Below are 15,594 nucleotides of genomic sequence, written 5' to 3' on the forward strand. Positions count from 1 at the left end.
ACAAAGGAAAAGTAAGATCTATTCAATTTAGACTTTAAAAAAAAGTACCTGCCCTTCAGCACTAAATAAAATTTTCCCAGATCCACTTTCCAGCCACTTCCCTAGATTCCAAAGTCCAACAGTCATGGACATCATTACCTACATTTTCCTTGGCTTGGCCCTTCAAAGATGGTGGTTATATAATCAGGGATTTTTAGACATGGCACATTTTATTAAACGTGACACACATATCCTACCTGTGTTCCCCCATGGAACTTTCAAAGAACAAATGTCACTTAAACATTTTTATACATACTTAACTTATTTCATGAATGTCTTTTCCCAAGACTGTGTGTGTTTTAGGTCTGTGTGTTAAATACACCTAGGCCAGTACTAAGTGCAAAGTTGATCCTTAAATGTTGAACTGAATTAATTGTGTGATAATGAACACTCTTTAATTTCTTCAGGAAGCCTTTTTTAATGATGAATTCAAATTCACAAATGGTTTTAATGTTTCATTCACCATAACTGTGTATTTCATTAATGTGGACCTTCAAATATAAATATTTACACTGTTTTCATGATATTATCACAAACTCCTATAAAAATAGTCTTTCTCAACAGACTATAAATTCATTGTGGCTGAGGATCAAAGCTCAGCTATTTTTAAAAAAATAAACCATGTGGATAATACAACGTCCCCCATCACCACGTACATGACCAGTACTGGCTGGCTGGCTGCCGCTGATTCCAATCTTTGGTTGAAATCTGATGCGCTTTCTGGCCACATCCTTAAAACAGACTTGTGATTAACTTTCTATTATCTGGCAAACCACCAACAATCCTAACAGACAACTGACAAAGGGATGGTCCTGATGATAGTCAGTCTATTCTGTGACTTGACATACAGATTGCATTTGAGTCTTAAATATGGTAATTTTTCAACACCTGTCACCCTGGAGAGATAGTAAGTCTTCCCCCAAAACATCTCAGGACATAATTTTCAATCCTCTTGATTCTAAAAATACTGAGTGAGTGATACAGATCTGCCAGTATGCCAAAGAAGGCTTGTGCCATCTGCTTCATTCTGTTCATGCTGATTATTTTGGGGATGAGTGAGGATCAGATTGGAATAAGAACATATATATATGGCAACAGCTAGGAAAGACTGTGTTCCCTGAGAGCGGGTGGTATACGATGGTAGAGGTCAGAGCACAAGTGTAGCTCTAGGATGTCCCCAGTGCTGCGTAACACAATCAGCTAATGGGGGACGACAAATGTTCTACAACATTCTCAAAATAAACTATGACTTCTGGCTTCTATTTCCATTGTGCCGAGTGACACAATGCAAGGCCCATTTCTGAGAGGAAACTGAATTTCCATTTTTAATCCTCTAACATGGGTACTCTAAGCTCTTTTTTTGACTCCATTCATCACCATTCTTTGTGGATAAGAAGGTTCTGCTCCAAACATTTTCCTGTGTCTCAGACTCCCATAACTTGGGATTGTCTTTATATAAATGTGTTAAAAAATTTATATAAATTTTATATAAATGTTTTTATAGAAATGTGTTAAAAACCAGTTTAACCAGTTTCTGTTTCCTTCTTATACTCACAAAACATGAAACAGCCAATCATGGAGCAGGGCAGGTGGAAGTTCATGGCTTATTTGGCTCTAGGAGCCCTCTAGAGAGGGTGCTTCTCTTAGTATCAGTTCTTTGAAGGACTTTGGTAGCAAGTTTCTAATATCAACAGAAAAACTATCCAGAAACATCAGCAAGATAAAATGATTCTCAGAACCCCTAGATAGTTACTTCTTACCACACACAAGCACCGTAAAATCTGGTAGGTATTGTATCTGAGCGAGTATGGCAGACAAGTTGGGGCTCAGTGTATGTCTAATCAGCAAAACAGGTGCTCACGGGGCAGGACTAACTTGGTTGAGGATAACAGATGTGAGGCCTTGGTAAGTACCTTACCAGATGGCCATGGCTAGGTTTTCACTCTTAACTTAGAGCAGGGGTTTGTAAGTGGCTGTGAATTCTCTGAAATTCTGTGCAAGATCAGGAGGCATGTATATTGGAGTTCTTATGAGGAGAGGGACCAAAGCTTTCTTCAGATTTGCTAGGGATTCCAAGATTCAAACAGGTTAAAGGCCACTGACTTAGATGAAAACAGAAAAAAACAAACAAACAAACCCTCTAGGTGCTCTTAACTCAGTGTGTTCACCAAGTCATTGAGATTTCCTAATCCACGGGCCATATATTTTGTGTCTTAATCACTGCATTTTATCAGGTTAAAGAAAAACCAAAAAAGATTCTATAATTATGTCCTTCTGAAATTCAAGTAGTAAACAACTTGTACAAATTTCATTTCAAATATGACTGTGGGGGAGGCACCTGGCCAGCTCATGTCAGTATAGCATGCGACTATTGATCTCAGGGTCTTGAGTATGAGCCCCACGGTGGGCACAGAGATAACATAAAAAATTTAAAACTTTAAAAAATAGATTAAAAATTATGACTACAGATGATAACTATCATGTAAGACAGGCCTGCCTTCTGCCTAAAGGGCAGACTACCCTCAAAATCATAGGGGCTCATTTGTCAGGACCTTGGAAGATCCTTTATATGAAAAATGTCTGCATGTATTTATCCTCAATAAAGTACTAAGATGTCATCACTGAAATCCACTAACACATGAGCTGACAGCACCTGGGATGAACTCAAGCTGGATCCACAAGGCGTGACGCCCTGCCGTGTCTGCACACCTCTTTCCTACAAAGGCTCAAAGGCAGCCAAGATGCAGGTCAACCCACTTGCTCTTTCCTTACTGTGCCACGTTCTGTCACGCCTCTGTGTTTTCCACACGATGCCCCTTCCTAGAATGTCCTGCCACTCCTGCCCACCTGGCCAACTCTTCCTTCTCGCCATCACTCCCGGGCAGAGGAATGAGCTCTTTGTCTGCTTGGGGAGATGGTGAACCTGGGAGGAAGCAATTAGAAAGTGTAGCTGAAACCCCGGGGGGGGGCTTGGGCTAAGGAGGTTGTGGTGGAGATAGAAGTAGCTCACTGAAAACCATTGCTAAATTAGAAAGAGCAAAACTGGTTTGGTGAAAATCTACCTCCACAAAAAGTTCTTCTGTGTTCCCTCCAGAACTACTTATTCAACAGCCTATTAGACATCTCCACCTTAAGGCGTCTGAGACCATGTGTTCTCTGTGGCGGGAAGCACTGACTGCCCCTGTGTTTTGCCCTGGGGGGTCGCCACCCGCCACCTGGAGCAGTCGCCCCACCACCTGCTGAACAATCAGGTTTGCTGCCTGCTGACTTTTAAACCGTTACCTTGAGAGACTTAACTTTGTTAACTCAGTGACTAAGCTTATTTTCTTGGAAACAAGGCCTAAAATAAACAAGAAAGCCAAAGTGACTTATGTATCTAATATTCAGAGAGCAAAGTAATGAGAAAGCTCTCTGGTTGATTACACCACAGTTTTAGAACATCAAATCTATGCACTAGACAGAAAATGTCAGTAAGGACAGGGTGCGAACTTTCTATTTGCAGATAGTTGAGTAAGATCTAGTTAAAGATGGCAAATTGAATTAAGTATGTGGCTCCAGTCTCTCCTGAACTCTACTAAAACAGTATTAATGAGATTTTTCAAAAACACTGCCAAAGATAACAGAAGAAGAGAAAACTGCAACAAAATGCTGGGAGCTGGAAAGCAGGGAAACAAGCAATAACTGGCTTTGCTCTCCTCAGAAAGCTCAAACCTAAGCCAGTAATGAAAAGCTATGGGGCAACCGGATTTACCCTGCGGAACCCATCAAGAGACTCAGAAATGTGGGCACTAGGTAACTCTGGAGAGGAGGTGAGAGTGGGTATAAGAACAGAAAGAGTGGGAATGTCTGCTGGTGAAGCATGCAGCCCTCTGACCCCCTCCCGGTAGAGGGTCTGAGGGTGGTGCACTCTGCTGAAACAAGGGACTTCAGTGGAAGTCTGCACACTTGCCCTGTCTGGCTATCGGAACACTGGCGATCAGGCCCATCCCCTCCAGGAGACTGAGGGAGTCTTCTCTGGGAAAGCTGAGCAGCCCAAGAGAAAACTGATTACAAAGACAAATGGCAGTCCCCAGGTTTACCTGCATTAACCCACAACAAGCCCTATTTAAGTATACAAAGCTTCCATCAGCCTTTTAATGGCTCCACTCATAAATCAGCAGACAGCTGAGGATCACCAGAAATCAGAAGAAAGCATCTAATAAGAAAAACTGACACACAATAAATAGAAAAAAGCAGTTAGGATAAAGATGATGACGACTCTATGAGGAAAAGAAAACTCCTATAAATAAACAACTATAAATACGAAAGAGAGAGATCCCTAAAAGAACTATAAAACACATACATACACACACAGATATTTTCAAGAAAACAACAGAAAAGGCAGTAGCAAGGGCAAGACCCAGGGGCAGGGATTTGAGTCACACTTGCCGGGGAAGCATCTGAGAATCTACGGAAACTCATCTGATGATTCTTAGGCAACTTTATGTTTGCCAATGTGGCTTCTTTTGAGGGCACCTGCTAATTTTATGTGTTTGCTCCTCCTCATGTTCACTAGTGATTAACACCATGAAGCAACCCTTTATAAACCAGCTAATATAACCCAGAGACTAACAATAAAATCATTCAAAGCTTAAATGGTCAAAAAATGCAGTTAGACAAAAAACAGAAAAGAGGAGATTATTTTTAAGGTAATGAAACAGCTGACTATCTTCATATGATAAAGGTACCTATTAAATACTGCACCTTGTTAAACATTTGTACTAGAATGGACCTACAGTAAAGCTATAAAGAGATGAAAGATATAAAATTGGAAAGGAATAGATCTTTATTTATAGATGACTGTCTACACAGAACTCCAAAGAATCCACACAGAATAATAGAAAGTTCGGCAAGATACTTAGTTATAAAAATCAAAATACAAAATCAACTGTATTTCTAAATGCCAGCAAACAAATTATAAATATATATATTTAAATATATATATATAAAATATTTATATACTAATTCAGTGAAGTGCTAGCAAAAATTCAACTGGTTCTTCATTAGAACCCTGATCATTCTAAATTTTTTATGGAAAAGGAAAAGTCCAAGAAGAGCCAAGAATTCCTAGCCTACTGGATCATACTCATCATCATACAAACAGACCATGATATCTCCCAAAAAAAAGGTAAGAGATAATGGATAAGGTTTTTGTTTTTGTTTTTAAAGCTACCATAATTAATGCAGTATGACATACTAAGGCACAGGATTAGACAAGTGGACCAATCGAGTAGAATGAATAGCCAAGAAACAGACCCACCCTTGTATGGAAACAATATATGACAGGGTTTGGACAGCAATCACTGGGGAGAGAATAGACTACTTAATAATTGCTTATCCATGTGGAAAATAAGGAAATTGGATTCCCATCATGCACCATATTAAAAATTCTAGACAGATTACAGGCTTAATGTTTAAAACCAAACTTTAAAACTTCAGGCAAGAATAAAAAATAAAAAAACATTTCACAGAAGGGGGAGCTCAGATAACTAATATACAAACGAAAATATGCACAATTTTACCCAGGTGAGATTTCTTGGTCCATCATTAAAACAATTTCCTTATACTTTTCTACTCCATGGGACTGCCTTTTTTTTTTTTTTTTTCCTTTTGCCACATACTTACCACATCTGACATTTTCTGTTTTATTTTTTAACAGCCATCCACCCACCCACAAAAACACACTGGAATGAAATTCAATTTTCAAACCAACCACATCGGCAAAATATTAGAAAGGCAAAGCCAAATAATGCCTTGTGAGAGTGAGAGAGACAATATACAAGACTGGAGTCATGGACAGACATTCAAAGATGTTCTTCCTTAGGGATTAACACTCTACAAAGATTTATGCCTGATAAAAAGTGAAAATAATTATCAGAATTCAAGGTGGATAAAGAACACAGTTGTCTAAGTCATGATCATCTCTTGACTGAAAGATCAAGAGAGGTTTCATGGAGAAGCCAAAGTTAAAGCTGAGCCTGAAAGTTTACCAAGTGCTTAAGTGGGGAGGTGGTCTATTTCAGGCCAAGGGAATGAATCAGCCTAGGACACTTGAAAATAAGTAGTTCAGTATGACTGGAATCTGATGCAAATATGGGAGCACTGTGGACAAACAGGCCAGAAAGGGAGGCAAAGGCCAAATCATGAAGGTTCAGGGATATACTGCTCCATTCCACTAGGGTAAGGTGGGTTTTGTTCTAATACTTAAGTAGATTGACCAATCTATTTAGTCAAGGCTAGCACTAACTCTGAGTTTACGTGTTAGTGTGGAGTGAAGGAGGTGGAAAGAGAAGAGGTAGAAGGAAGTAGAGAATGCCAACAAAACACTGTCTCCACAAGAATGGGAAGAAACACTGGGAAGGACATAAGCATAGGAATCTATCAAGAAAATGGAGAAGAGCCAAACCACAAGAAGCAAGGAAAACCCAGGACTGATACCAAGGCACTGGGCAACAGGAACTCATTATTAATAAGCACCAGACTTGTCATCAGATCATACTTTGTGACAATAATTACGGCAGAGATGTGGAAGATATACCGGAGAGTGGTGAGACCAGAGGTAGCAAGACCATCCTGGCTTCCGCCACATCCCCGAAGAGGTAACAGTGACCTGGAAGGAAGAGAGGGCAGGCTGAAAGGACACTTGGTAAACAGATTAGTTAGATTAGGATTTAGGTTAGGTCACAGGAAAGAGGTGTCTGTGGTGGTGGTGAAGGAAAGGAAGGAGGAGTCCCAGAAGAAAAGTCCAGCCAAACATGCGCATGGGGAGCTTAGTTTTTGACCTCTTATCCTTGCGCAGGGGCCCCGCTAATGCTCTCTGCATCGCTCTGGTGTGGTCTATGCGCCCTGCCTAGGCGGGCACTAGTTTCAGACCTCTTCAATCTAATGGTGCCTAATGGGCACGGAGGCCAGCAAGGAGACCGACGGCATGAAGGAGGAGCTGAGGCTCTTTTCTAGACCAAACACAGCGAATGAGACCCTCTGGCTACAGGGAAGTGGACACCATTCTGAATCTGGCTTCTGTAAGTGACTCTGTACGTTACTCGGAGCTCTACATGGGTGGCCTCAGATCCTGTCATTAAGCCCACATGCTCAACTTTGATCACCAATGTTTGTCCTTCCCAGCATCATTTGGTAAAGTGGGTTGTCCTGGGGGTGAGGAGGAATTTGTTTTCTTTATGGCAGGCTGTAGCTAAATCGATTTTCCCTTAGGATATCTATTCTGCCTTGCGGAACAGGGCGGAAGCAGGCTTGTGGGGACAAGTAATTCTTAGAGGTTCCAAGAGCAGAAGAAGCTTTCTGCTGCTAAATTCCCCTACTTCTCTTGGGTACGAGACTGTAGTGACAAGTCTGTGGCGATAAAAATAAGCAGAATGAGAATCTGCATTTAAAAAATGGGATTTATCAAAATAATTTCTAGATGGTTACAGTATAAAACAGGACCCCAGCAGCTCAAAACCCCTATTTGGTTGCCCCGTCTAGTAGGAGAAAGTAGGCTTTTTTACAGGTGGGAACCTTTCTTTGTCACAATGTGTTTAGCAGACTGAAGATCTATGTGACTGATTTAATAGTCAAGGCAAACCACGGAGTCTATATGGACTGGGCTGAGGAAGATGGGAGGAGAAGAGGTAGAAGTAAGGAGAGGGCGCCTCTAGGCCTCTGTGTCCACTGAAACCAGAGGAAGCCCCAAGAAGCAACAGAAAAGGCAGAAACCCAGGAACACGAGCCTCAAAGGACCACAGAAGACCAAGAGAAGCCACACTACCCAGGGGAAAGGACTGCTGCCCAGGGAGCCAGGCTCCATCATGCAGAGGCTACTCCCTGAAGCAGGTCTGTAAGCACCCCCCCACACCCCGGACAGAGTGGAAGCAGAGGGGCTCGCCCAGCTGGGGCCTCCCCAGCCAGGGATTCCCTGTTTGCATACCTGCTCGGCGACAGGAAACACCAGCTTCCAGTCAATCTACTTAAGTATTACAACAAAACCCACCTTACCCTAGTGGAATGAAGCAGTATATCCCTGAACCTTCATGATTTGGCCTTTGCCCCAGAATGGGTCCCCCCGCACGATGCTGAGAGCTTCCATTCCCTCTCCCCACCATGTACGTGATATTTTTAAGTACATTTAGGAAGGAATATCAAATGTCCACAAACAAGCAAAGCAGGCATGTGCATCCAGAGAGGCAAGTGTGAAGTCCAGGGCTGGTTCTCAAGTGGAGACAGAACAGACCTGGTCTCCCGGGGACCATTCCTGGCCCCCAGGTAGCACGAGGGGCGTGAGGGGCAGACAGCCATCCCGAAACCCACACGAGAGCCTCTGGTATAAGGAGATCTTCTAGTCATGAAGTCAGTGATGGGACTATCTTTCTGTGACGGGTGAAACGAGATCCCCCTCCTCCCTCCCAACAAACCCTGTGCCACTGGCCTTTAGGCCCTTTCAGGCTATGCTTCTCTCGCTGACAGCCAGTGATCTCTGTTCCCGGGGCCCTAAGAGTAGGGCGCCAGTGACCAAAACTTACCTAATTAGTGGCAGGGCCTATTGTCCTAATACGGTTACCATTCTAGGGAAAAGAAAAGCCTGGTCCCTTCCCAGGAAGTGTGTGAGGGTAAAGGCTCATACTGAGAAAAAAAAAAAAAAAGAAAAGCATACTAGTCACCCTGATGACAGGAAGCCAGGTCATGAGTTAAAAATCTCTTGAGGGAAACATAAAAGCTACAGGAGGTCTGGAAAAGATGCTCAAGACTTCGATGGACTGTTTGATTCTGAAACAACAGTATCTCTAAATAAATCAAGGCCTGCAAACAGAGAACACTAGGTCAGCAAAGTATCTCTGGGTGGCAGAATGAGAGAGGACTTCTGTTCTTCCTGTGTGAAAATCTGACACTGGCCACTGAGGCGAGGCTGGGCATGCAGCAGGTGGGTGAGGGGGCCTGTGGGCGGGGGTGGGGGGGGACGGATGACACGCGGTGCATAGGGCGGCCTGCAGCGTCCCGTGGGCAAAGCCGGCTGGAAGGCAGGTGGAGGCTAAGGGGAGGTGCAGGAGATGGGCCTGGAGAGGAGGCGGGGCTGTCCCAGAGGGCGCGGGGGCCAGTGACAGCGAGGACGCGTCCATCAACAGATTCCTTTACACAGGAAAAAAGTGACAAGTACTCACTTACCCATCTCCCCCATGGACAACTCCCTGAGGGAACCGCAGGTTTAAGTACTGTCCTGAAACTCTACGTGGTTCTTTTTTACACGCAATGAGCCTGAGATCCAAAATCTGATTACTCAAGTGGACACGGATATAATTGGCAATTGGTAAATGACGACTTACTCTTTTTTCCCCCTAAGCTTTTTCAACAAATGAGCTTCCAGAACTCACTTTACTCTGAACTGTGTACACACTTAAGAGAAAAAAGTAAAATCGCTGCGCCTGTTCCGACGCTCAGTCCCCTGCTTCTGGAAGCACGGCGGCCCACCTCGGAGGGCACACGCCCTATCTATCAGATAAATGACTACCCAATGTCAGAGCGAGAATGTTCTCTTTGCCTTTCCATGCCACGTCCAATAGAGTCAAATGATGCTGACCAAATGGTTCATCCAGAAATACTTAAATTGAAATATAAAGGTATTTATCACTGGTCCTTGAAAATGACCCCAGTTGTTATTTTTTTTTTTTTTTCTTTTTAAGATGCTATGCATTTCATCAGTTTCCATTTTCAAAGGCAAGGGCACTGGAGAGACAAGGCAACTCGTCCCAGTTCCTGCATTGGCTTCCCTGAAAGGGAGAAAGGAATGTCGGGGGAAACGGGGGGCGGGGGGCGAAAGCTTCAGAAGAGAGGGCGCTGGCAAGCAGGGCTGCCTCTCCTTTTCACCTTAAGTCTTTTCTCTCCCCCCATTCACAGCTTTAGGTCCTTTGTTTGTTTAACAAACCATTACAATCATACCCAGCTCAATGGGGAGGAATGTGAACTCTCTAAGGAGCTGTCCTGGCCATCCACATGTGTGGTCCCCCCTGTAGCCCATCCCCGGCTTCTCAGTGCGGGGCTGTGCTCCCGGCGCCCCCCAAGGCCAGGCACCTTGCTTACAATGAGCCCAACTTCCCCTGCCGCATGCTTGCTGCTCCTTCCCAGTAACCTGTAGCGATGTCCCAAGCTGCGCCTCCTTTCCGGCTCGCTGGGCGCCTGGCTGGACTGGCCACCCTGCCTGGGCTTGTCCAGCGCAGCTCCTGAGACCCACGCTGCCTGGTGTGGAAGCCACCCCCCTACCAGCCTCGCCAGCAACCCGGCACTGACACATTCCAGGCTCTTCCTGGTTATCATGCCTAGCCTTCCAGCGTCCATCACATGGGAAACAGAAGACACAGGGCAAGATTCCCGCTCCCCTGCCTACCTGGAGCTGCGAGGGCCTTTCTCCGTTCCGACTAGATATACTGGCCACGTTGGGATGAATTTCAATGTCTTGGCCCATACGTCAAAATATTTTTTAGTCCGATTGTATTTCAAAGGGCACCCAAATATTTAGCAAAATGACAGTCTATTTCCGTCAGACTCGTTAAGCCCTCTGAGGCCCCGTTAGAGAGAAGGGCATCTTCATCCCCATCTGACAGATGAGGAGACTGAGGTGCGGAGACCGACACTCCCTGCGCACAGGCCCTGACTGAGGAGACGCTGCGGGGGCCGTTCCATTCGCAGCAGAGTGCCCGGCGCACAGTGGGTGCCCGCAAGGGTCCGCGTCCAGTGACAGCATTAGTGGTCGTGAGCTGACGACAAGCAGGGGCCAAACGCGGGTGCTCTGAGCTGAGGGCTCTTCCCACCCACACCCTGCCATCTTTCCCAGTCACACCACACCAGCTCCAGGCTTCGGCTTTTACTACAGTATCCCCAAATACAGCCTCGGAATCTGAGACAACCCGTATGTGACCAGCATCTTCCTCAGGCCGGTCAGCGAGCATGTGCCTCAAAGAGGGGGAAGCCCCTGACACAGCTCGGGCACACCAGTTAGGCCAGGGGCGGCTTGAGAACGTTTGATCTGACAGGGAAGTCTGCAGAGAATGCCACAGAGCGGCCGCTGTGTCTCTGGCTGTGGGTGGGGGCCGGCAGAGGACAGGACAGGTGGCCAGTGGCAGCATCTGATTCCCTGGGCTGTACGGCACATGCATGCTTTGGCAAAAAGGAAAGGTTAGAAGACTGCTGCTCGAAGATATTTGGCAGTGTGAAGGGAGAATGTGTTTCTTCTCCACTAGAACCTTGGTGAAGGACCTGGAGGCTCCTGCACATCCTTGACTAATTGTACTATGTGCTTCCAAGTCAATGGGTAATACACACGCCCAGACAGACAGAATTTGAAGAAGCTACCACTGTTCGCATACCTGCTCGGCGACAGGAAACACCAGCTTCCGGATGGTCGTGGAGTCCTCTCAGGAGCTTGTCTGAGGATTCAAACCTGTAGGAAGAGATCTTGCACATCTTCAGTGAATGAAGCTAGGGAAGCCTCCCCCCCAACCAGGCTGCAGCTTGGGCTTCCCTTCAGGAGCACATACACACACCTGATCACGTCTACAGATTTCTGACTGCCCTTTCCATGCATTTTCATAGACGACAGACCAGTTTTAAACTTTAGGATCCTGTGGTAGGACACCTCAATAGCCACACCACCGTTAATTTTTAAATGTCTCCAATCTACCAGATGGCCAAAGTCTTAAACATTTAGATCATCTGATATATTTTAAAAGTATGATAAAGTTCATAATGCTGTAACTTAAAGGATTTTCAATCCAATGTCATCTTGCACAAGGAGATCTTTAAGTATTTATATTACATCTTTTGTCCTACTTGCAACTGGATTAGAAAAACCCTGAAGTTTTTCCCTGCTTTCTGCCAAGTGGGGGGTGGAGGGAACCATGAAACTGTTTACATGAAATATTCAAAATAGCAAGCAGAGGAAATGGTATTTTTTTTAAATCAACACTATTAGAATACCATAAAACAGGTATGCAAATCTATGCAATGACAGAACCTGAAACAAATTCTGAATTGAAAAAAGTCAGCAATAACCAGCAGGCATTCATTTTCAACAAGAGCTTCAAATAAACATATAGATTCACCAGATGTGCAGGGGGAAAAGGCTGAGGTCTCTAAATTGAACACACAGTTCAGTGGTCACCGAAGCTGGCTATGCACTAGAATTGCCAGAGAAATCTTTTTAAAATACAGATTCCTAGGCCACAGTGCAAAGCCGCACAGACTGACATCACGTCACTCTGGCCCTGACAGTCTAGGTTTTCACCAAGCCTTCCAGAGCGCAGCCTGCAGCCAGCTTTGCATCACTGATCCCTGGTGAGCATGCGGAAACCACTATCTCTGCTCACCAATTAATTATAAAACTTGGCCTCTTCCAATTTAGGACTATTCCAACCAGTCAGTCCTCACAGGGGAAAGCTTTTTAGGATTTTCTTAACCAGCACAAAGATAACTCTATTATGAAACAAAGCCAATCAGATCTCACCTATGTGATTTATTCACTTGGTTGCCTGTGTCCTTCTCTCAGTTTGATCAAAAAAGACTATGCCCATTTATTTTGTAGGAGAACATCCTTTTAAGTTAAAAATGGAAAAATTAAGATCATTTTTAGACAACTAGATTTTTAAAATAACCCATCACAATTCAGGAAAAAGCCTGGAAGGTTAAAACTGGAGGTAAGTAGGATCTCTGAATCATCAAGAGAGTTTGTTTTGCATGTATAAACACCTCACAAATCATCTCATGGCCCCTCTCTCTTCTCCAAATACCCGACATTTATCATGGTGCTTTAATTGGGTAGCCTCCAAAGGCCTGTATGTTGTTTTTTTTTAAAAAAAGAACTTTAAAAAACACTGAGCCAAGAGAGTAAAATTCTTCTGGATGATTCTTCCTTTGCTCCTACCCATCTCACCAATGGACAATACCAATTTGTGAATTCAGAGAGGCGGGAGCTCTCTCCTGCTTCACGAGCAAGGGTGCACATGACATGAGGTACGCAAACCAGGCAGTGGAGTAGCTTAGTTTCATTGTCAAAATATTCAAATTATCACTAAAAGAAAGCGATTCCTTTCTGAATCCAACAATACTCCTTGGCCTCCGAGGGCTCACACAGGAGCTTATTCTTCAGCTGTTCAATGTAAGCAGCCCCAGTGAAAGAGGAGAAGTCTGGCAGGGAGGAGGCCAAGTTCCTCTGTCTCTCCCACCTGCCATCTCCGACCAGTAACGCTCACATAGTTAACAATGCAGCAGAGAACCTGGAAGCATGCGTGGCCCTGGGGAAAACCGTGTGCAGGGTGCAACAATGTAATCAAGCAGAGAAGAGACGGAAAAAAAACACATCTGACAGGATGCTATTCGCAGACTGCATTTCAGGTCAAAATTCAGACTTCAAAATCAGAGAAAAAGGTTTTAATCTTTCAAATATATATATAAAATATATAATCTTTACCATATACATATATGTATATGGTAAAAATGACCCTATAACATTAAACACTCCTAAATATACATATTTCTGAGCTCCAGAGTAGCATGAAAAGTCACATTTTTCTAGGAATGGGGATTGGCACACAGTAAACAGATTAGAGTTAATTGTTTTAAATAAAAGGGAAAATATGGGGGGGATAATCTGTTTATGTCTGCTTACTCACTGATGACTTTACAAACAGTAAAATCTCCTGAATCTAGAGCATACGGTTTCTAGAATGCATTTTTGCTGGCACAGTACGTCTTTCTAGGCATTTGCTTCTGGGAGCCGCATTTAAGAACGTGCCCTTTTCTCTATGAATGTACTGGTTTAGCTGCCTGCTGAGCATGCACTGAAACCCAAATTAAACAAAGGGATTTCCCTCCAGTTTCAGCTCACTCACTTCTGGCTACTCCCGAATTTTCTTAAGTCAATTCTTCAAACTGACTTTTTTATTTCTCATGATCTGAGTGGGAAAGAATTGGGCAAGCCCCAAACGCTGGGATTTCTGCCTTAGTTTTCAGTGAAAGACTCCTCTAGATTGAAGATGTGCAAGGTTTGTGTTTGAAAAGCTTTTCAAATAGGTTTTTTTTTTTTAATTTTATTTTCTAAAGACTGTAATTCCAGATAGAAAGGAGCCCACCCAATATGGGAGATAACAGACAACCCACTCTTATTTCGCTGAGTAAACAATGAAATTATACCTCCGGAAGTAGAGACCCTGAATGGGACATTCATATTTATCTCAAAACAACAAAGTCAGTTTAAAGATGGCACGGAGGAGCGAGTTGCAAAGGGTCCCTCAGAATTTGAATACATGTGTGGGCCTGACACCTGGCCCTCTACGTTCATGCACAATTGCTGGGGGACCCCCACTCACAACCCAGGGTTTCAACTCCTCCTTGAAGTCAGAGGCCTCCCAAATCTCTGTCTTCAATCCTGAACTTTAAAGTTCCAGATGAATCCACCTACCACCTCTCAGCCTGGAGATCTCACGGCCCTGAAGGTCGCCTGTTCTAAAGCAGGGGCCCCTCCAGCATTACCAGTTTTAGGTACTGGCACCACTAGGTACTAAGAGCTAACATTTCCTGGATGCTCACAGGTCGTGGCCATTTTAATCACTTAACACACCCTTAACAACCATATGAGTAAGAGCTATTAGCCCCATTTTATGATGGGGAAACTGAGGCTTAGAAGTGGCACTACTTTGCCCATGGGCACGTGACCAGCAGACAGTGGGGCTGGCTTCCGGGGCACGTGGTATGAGAGTCCACATTATCAACAGGGCAGTCTCTTGACTGCGTCACTTCCCAGACTCTCCCAAGTCAGAAACTCTGGAGTCATCCTAGATTTTTCCCACTCACTAAGCTATACAGATTCTGTGAGCTTCCTGTCTCTCAAACGTGTCTCCTTAATTTCCATAGTTACCACTGTGTGGACCATGTTTTGCCTTCATTACAGCCTCCAAATCAGCAGGGCAGGATGACTCTGGAATTCTGCTTTGTCTGTCCTCCCAACGGCTTTTCTTTCTAGCTCATTTAAAACAGGTGGCAGGCTTTTGTCATTCCTTGTGTTTTAGCCCAGATGATGACAGAGGCAGGCTGTCTTTGTTAACCTCCAAACCCAGTGAGGAGATTCTGCCCAGATCCCGAGACGGCAGGAGAGGGCACACGCGAAGGTGAGAGAAAGAGCCTCTCGCGCCGTGGCCCCTGCACAGCTCTCTTCCCCAGGGTAGTGGGCAGAGCCCTCGGGAGGACAGGGTGTGCGCTGAGCTCAGGGAGACCCCGACCCAGGGCAAGGTTCCCAGCCTCCGCTCGTGGGCCTGAGGCAGAGAGGCGCAGAGCCCGCAGCCGCGACACTCAGAAGGTCCGAGCCAGTCCCTCACCTGGCAGGTGCCATGGAAATCTCTGGGTTCCAGGACACACCCCGTGAGGGAAAGGGAGACACTTAAAAATGACAGAGATGAAATGAAATTTCCCTGTAGGTTAGCTGAATGGGGGCTGGACTCTGAATTAGTTACAGGGAATAAAAAAGGGAGACTTCCTGCA

At 44.6% G+C, this 15,594-nt stretch overlaps 1 protein-coding gene across 16 annotated transcripts in view; it reads right to left on the reverse strand.

Moving 5' to 3' along the window:
• PLAGL1 (PLAG1 like zinc finger 1) overlaps positions 1–15,594 on the reverse strand; it is a 108,541-nt gene that overhangs the window by 10,301 nt on the left and 82,646 nt on the right. For 12 of the 16 annotated variants that reach the window (XM_034990883.1, XM_034990878.1, XM_034990882.1 and 9 more), the window contains one exon: positions 11,430–11,503. The gene's annotated coding sequence lies outside the window, so the exon portion shown is untranslated. The other 4 variants (XM_034990876.1, XM_034990880.1, XM_034990886.1 and 1 more) reach the window with 3 other exon arrangements.

Source organism: Mirounga leonina, unplaced genomic scaffold (genome assembly GCF_011800145.1).
Source record: "Mirounga leonina isolate KUSES-001 unplaced genomic scaffold, KU_Mleo_1.0 Mir_53, whole genome shotgun sequence".
Lineage (NCBI taxonomy): Eukaryota > Metazoa > Chordata > Mammalia > Carnivora > Phocidae > Mirounga > Mirounga leonina.